General features: G+C 47.4%; 1 non-coding gene across 1 annotated transcript; it reads right to left on the bottom strand.

Annotated features, from left to right (window-relative positions):
• Positions 1-648: 648 nt before the first annotated feature.
• Positions 649-730, bottom strand: TRNAS-UGA (transfer RNA serine (anticodon UGA)). Its single transcript has one exon. It is a non-coding gene; the product is annotated as a tRNA-Ser (tRNA).
• Positions 731-6474: the final 5744 nt, after the last annotated feature.

Genomic DNA, 6474 nt, shown 5'->3' on the forward strand with positions numbered 1-6474 from the left:
AAAAAAAACCTATACTTACCTCCCGTACTGGCGCTGTTCTAGAACTGTCAGCACTCTTGGTCCCGGAGCTGTCATGAGGGGTTGTGACATATGGTGTCTGGCGCCAAATCAGCGCTGGCGTCACTGTCTCTGCCTTCATATGGATAGAACATGAAAAGGAAGCCAGGACTGCGGCTGATCTCTGACTTCCTCTTATGTTCAATCCATACGAAGGCGGGGACAGTGACGCCAGCGCTGATTGGGCGCCGGGCACCAAGAGGCACAACATTGCACAAGAGCTCCGAAACTGTGAGTGCTGACACCGCTGGAACAGCACCAGCATGGGAGGCGAGTATGGGCTTTTTTTTAAAATTTTATCGGGGCCAAACATTTAGTTCAAGAAGGGGTTGTCCTAACAGCCTACAAACCCTTTAAGAGTTGTACAAGATTGCCAGAACAAAGAGTGACACCTTCTGGTATAAATAGACAAAAAAAATCCTAATGGGGAGGTGTGTACAAGCAAATTAGATTTAGTATTTTGTCTTATGAAATACGTTGACATTTAATTTGATACACCGTAGCAACAAGTTGTAACTTGCTTAAAAAAAACAACAAAAAACTTAGGTTTTGGATAAGTTTGAGCTAAAAAAGTGTTTAGTAAAAACAAACCGTAGTCGGCAGGATTCGAACCTGCGCGGGGAAACCCCAATGGATTTCAAGTCCATCGCCTTAACCACTCGGCCACGACTACTTCACATGGTGGTTGCTGACTGCTACAAAATTTCCTTTACCTCTCCAGGTGACATGCCTAACATTGCACAGCAAATGTCTCAGAAAGAATGTAATATGCAAATTGCCTCTTCTAAGAAAAAGAGGACTTAACTCTATAGCGCCACCTGTTGGAAGTAGCGATCCTACAAGTCACAATCAACTCTTTAACGAGTCATGCAATATGACTTAGGATAAAAGCTAAATCAGTATCTCAATTCGCCGACACGGTGTTTCGGGCTGTTGGCCCTCGTCAGTGCGAAGCATGAGAACTAATTTGGCTAGGTGAGAGGCTCTGGACTGGGGTCTAAGGGGTTTTCATACCATCTCTGTATGTCACTCTCCATAAGGAGAAACGATACCCCTTTGACCCAGTCCAGAGCCTCTCACCTAGCCATATTAGTTCTCATGCTTCGCACTGACGAGGGCCAACAGCCCGAAACACCGTGTCTGCGAATTGAGATACTAATTTGGCTTTTATCCTAAGTCATATTGCATGACTCGTTAAAGAGTTGATTGTGACTTGTAGGATCGCTACTTCCAACAGGTGGCGCTATAGAGTTAAGTCCTCTTTTTCTCAGAAGAGGCAATTTGCATATTATATTTCTCAGAGGAGCATTGCACGGCGAATAAGCCTCCTTACCTTGACAAGCCAGAGATGGTATGTCACTCTCCATAAGGAGAAACGATACCCCTCAGAAAGAATGAGAACTAGTTTTCTTCCACCTTCTTTTCACGATGTAACACAAGAAATTAAAGTAACTTGAACGTAAACACAAAGCATTCTAGCTCTCAAAATACCATCTAACAAATCGCATCAATCAGTGGTGTGGGAGGGGATATACACAGCTCAGCATTCAGAGCTCTGCTAGATCTGCAGCCGAGAAAACAGGGATTATATCAAAACTGCTGCACCCAGTAAACTAAATGATACCTCTCTGGAATCAGGGTCTCTGTCCCTACATTGTGCTGCTGTCAGATTACATAACAAAAATGTGCTGACAGATTCTCTTTAAATACAACATTCCAATAGATAATTCTGTTTTATACTGTGCAAAAAAAATCACCTCTTCAGTATATAAATAAAAAAAGATTTTTGTGTACTCACCGTAAAATCTCTTTCTCTTAGCCTCTAATTGGGGGACACATGACCATGGGTGTTATGCTGCTGTCCACTAGGAGGCGACACTATGCATAATCTGAAAAAGATTAACAGTGGCTCCTCCTCTGCAGTATACACCCCTGGACGGCATTCTCCAGTTTTGTGCATAAGCATTAGGAGGAACGTAACGTGAATAACATAACCATGCCTATAAGAAGGCAACTATGTACGAGCTTAAGAAAACAATATGAGAACTCAACAGTAACAACGGCCCGGAAAGGGCAACAGGGTGGGAGCTGTGTCCTCCAATTAGAGGCTAAGAGAAAGAGATTTGACGGTGAGTACACAAAAATCTCCTTTACTCTGTTGCCTCATTGGGGGACACAGGACCATGGGACGTCCCAAAGCAGTCCCTGGGTGGGAAGCAATGGACGAATATTATGCCGACAGGCCCCTACACTTGGGGCACCGCCGCCTGCAGAACACATCTACCCAGGCTCGTGTCCACTGAGGACTGGGTATGAACTCTGTAGTGTTTAGTAAACGTGTGTAGGCTAGTCCAAGTGGCCACCTTACACACTTGTTGTGCCGAAGCCTGGTGCCGAATGGCCCAGGAAGCCCCTACCGCCCGTGTAGAGTGTGCCGTAATACCGGCTGGAAGAGGAGAATACTTAAAGGGCCACTGTCACCCCCCTCCAGCCGTTATAAACTAAAAGAGCCACCTTGTGCAGCAGTAATGCTGCATTCTAACAAGGTGGCTCTTTTAGTTTTTGGTTCATGTATTCCGAAAATAAAGCGTTTTAAAACTTATCCAAAATGCCTGTCTTTGTCCATGGAGGTGGGTCCTCACTCCCCAGCTTGAACCGCTACTCTGCCGTCACTCAAATCTTCAGGGGCTTTCGGTGCCGCCCCCTCCGCACTGTTTTCGCTTCAAAACCGGCGCCTGCGCTGTCTACTACTGTGTTGTGCAGGCGCAGTAAGCTCTGGCCATCTGACGTCCCAGCCAGGCTTGCAGACTGCGCCTGTGCGGGCATTGCGGCCACCCACCTTGGGAATCCCTGCCCCGCACTGGGACGTCAGACGGCCAGAGCTTACTGCGCCTGCACAACACAGTAGTAGACAGTGCAGGTGCCGGTTTTGAAGCGAAAACAGCGCGGAGGGGGCGGCGCCGAAAGCCCCTGAAGATTTGAGTGACGGCAGAGTAGCGGTTCAAGCTGGGGAGTGAGGACCCACCTCCATGGACAAAGACATGTATTTAGAAGTTTCAAAACGCTTTATTTTCGGAATACATGAACCAAAAACTAAAAGAGCTACCTTGTTAGAATGCAGCATTACTGCTGCACAAGGTGGCTCTTTTAGTTTATAACGGCTGGAGGGGGTGACAGTGGCCCTTTAAGGCGGTAGGCCTCTTGTATGGTGGATTTGATCCACCTGGCAAGGGTAGCTTTGGAAGCTGGCAGACCCTTGGGGCCGCCTTCCGGAAGAAGGAAAAGAGAATCAGACCTCAGGAAGGACGCAGTCCTAGACACATATATATATACATGGTAACATAGTAACATAGTTAGTGTTCTGCCCATCTTAATGTGCAGAGAGTTAATTATCATGTTATTCAAGTTGTGGCCACTGGAGGTCATCAGTTGCCTACTTTTCATGTTGTTTACCAACCTTTCCCTCCTAAGAGCAATGTCTTATGGGTTAGTTCCGCCCACATTCTTCTTGTGAAGACAAGCTTCAGTAGCCATTTTTCCTCAGATCTGCAGAGAGGCACACGTGCTCCTGTCTCGCTTACTTTCTTACCCTTGTCCTAACGGATCTCGGTACGTTTATAAAGGTTTAATGCATCTTATGTTTGTGTTAGTATTTAAGCCTTATGCAGCTCCTATAGTCAGATATAGTTAGGCAGATGTGCTTTGCAGCTTGCAGTTAGGTTAATGTGTACTCTGCATTTAGATAGATTCATTCTTGTATAGAATAGGGCAGTGCTGTTAGAATTACTGTGTAATGCACTCTGTATAATTCTTGCTGTTATGTCCCAGTTATTTATGTGATTGCACCCTGTATGTGCATATACTGAAATGCTGTTATTCTTTACAGTTTTTCACCAGTCATCCACTATGATCAGTCATCCACTATGATCAATCATTCACTATGATTATTCACTGAACATCCACCTTGTACATCAACATCATTCACTATTTGATCATCTACTATGAATACTGTCCACCATTGTTGTTCAACGTTATAGTTTTGGTTATCATCACCCTAATAAATAAGACTTAAGCATCAACACAGTCTGTTTACTGGGATGTGGATGAAGGTTTAGCCGTATGTTGGAATCCACACAGCATCCTACGTGGAGGAAGGCAGAACAGTGAAAAACGAGACCGCCAGTCGCAGGCGGTGATTGTAAAGTAAGATCAGATTAGCTGCCTTCAGTGAAACTGATAGCCGGTCGCAGGCTGTAGTTGTTCAGACTGTACGGAACCGCTAACACCCACACTGCTCCGCATTCGGGTATCACAGCAGCCGCCATACAGCCGCGGGACTATACTGCAGCCCGCCAAGAGGAGCTACATCATTCCCGCCACGCGGAAGCTCACCGCACCTAGACTCAGTTTCCCGCCAAAACACTCAGCAGTACGCAGCTAAGCGCACAATGTCTCGAAACAGCACATCCTCACTCAAGACGAGGTCACGAGCAAGCTCGAGCAGGTCATCATTAGCAGAGCTGGCTGCTGTCGCTCATGCTGAAGCTGAAGCAGCCAAAGCGAGGTCCTCCTTTGCCGAGAAAGAAATGCATCTAAAGCTGAGACAAGCAGAGCATGAGGCAGAAAAGGTGCGTTTGCAGGCAGAACAAACTGCACGTCTGCAAGCCGAAACCGCACGTTTGCGGGCAGAGCATGAAGCAGAAAATGCACGTTTGCGGGCAGAGCAAGAAGCAGAAGGTGCGAGCCTGCAAGTGTCTCTAGAAAGACTTATGGTAGACAAAGAGGCAGCAGCTGCAATAGCTAAGGCAGAGTACTTGGAAGCCATGAAGGATCCTGATTATGAGAGATGCAGCAACGTTCTTGGAACAGATCTAGAGCAGCAAGATCCAGCTCAGCGCGTCGCAGAGTACGTTCATCGACACTCCAGCATGGACAACACCCTCGACAGACTACAACGATCAGCCTACGCCGATTATCATCGATCCAACCCCGAACTTCACTACTACAAACAAGAAGACTAGAAACAAAAAAGAAAAGAAGCCACTACACAAATGTTCGCACACCACCTGATACGTATCAAAAGAGAACAACTTTAATGGGTAACACAACAATAAAAACAGTTAAAACCAATACAACAAAACTCCCCCCGTCAGGTCCAAAATGCTCACAAATGTATATATAAATATGCTGCATAAACCATATGACTATAGAACCGGCTGTGTTCACAATAAGGCACCATGTAATGTCACCTGGGATAGCATCATAAAGAACCGGGCATCCAGAGGGTCAGTGCCCCAATGCCCCGCACGGTAAACTCAGAGGGGGGAGGGAGAAGGAGGACGACGATCCCCAACCCTGTAAATGAAACCCCCTAGAGAGTCCAAACTACTGGAACGTAGGGTATATAAACGCTAAAAACATCTAATAATGCTGTGAGATGTAAACAGGGATCGTAATGCCTGGGCACATACTCTGAGCAGACCCCTAGGCTACCATGCTAGGTGCCTCACTAGCCATATAGTCACCTTAGGTAAGAACACACAGCCGCAAGTGGAGCAGGACCGACACGGGGGAGGACCCAACGCGTGTCGCGGTTACTCGGACCGCTTCGTCAGGGGGAAGTGCTTACCCTGTAGAAACCTGTGTCCTTATATGCAGCTGCCGGTGGTCAGAAGGCGCCCGCACGTGTGCGCCGCCATGGACCGGAAGTGGCGTGTCAGGAGAGAAAAGACAGCCCGCGCCTGCGCAGACGATAGAAATGATGATGGAATGGCAGACGTCTCTGCCCACGGAGTTCCAATGCGCACGCGCCGGAAATAACCAGCGGTTCGCATCGCAACCTCAGCAGGGCCCGCCCCGGGGACGCGAGAGAGGGCAAACGCATAGGACTGGCGTCACTGGTAGATAGGCGGTGCGTGTGAAAAGCGTGAGATACTCTATGCGCCGAGTGGAATCGGCATGTGGATACTTACCACCCGCTCCTACCAAGCTGTACGGAGGAAAAACAATGATTTAGACTTTGTAAGTAAACAGTAACAAAATTGTTATGCTATACACAGTTCAAAAAATGCCCCAGTGAGCACACCCATAGTCCATATGTGGCATAGTCTCAGGCAAGCCGCAGCCATGCCTGTGAATCCCATCCTCCAGATGACACACCATCAGCGGCTCTTGATCCATCCAATCCTGATCAGGGATATAAATCGTCCATTTGACCCATCCTGAGCAGTGTCTATAATACCTTGTATAGCCCAAAGAGACAATATCGCGTCAGCCGCCAACTTAGTGTCCTGGAGACCTACTCTCCACACGACCACCACAGCCCAGGAGATCCAATGAAAGCCCTAATCAATCACCAAATTTAGTGTCCTGGAGAACTGTACTCCTGGTGACCACCTCAGCCCAGGAAGCCCGTGA

Source organism: Ranitomeya imitator, chromosome 9, assembly GCF_032444005.1.
Source record: "Ranitomeya imitator isolate aRanImi1 chromosome 9, aRanImi1.pri, whole genome shotgun sequence".
Taxonomy (NCBI): Eukaryota; Metazoa; Chordata; class Amphibia; order Anura; family Dendrobatidae; genus Ranitomeya; species Ranitomeya imitator.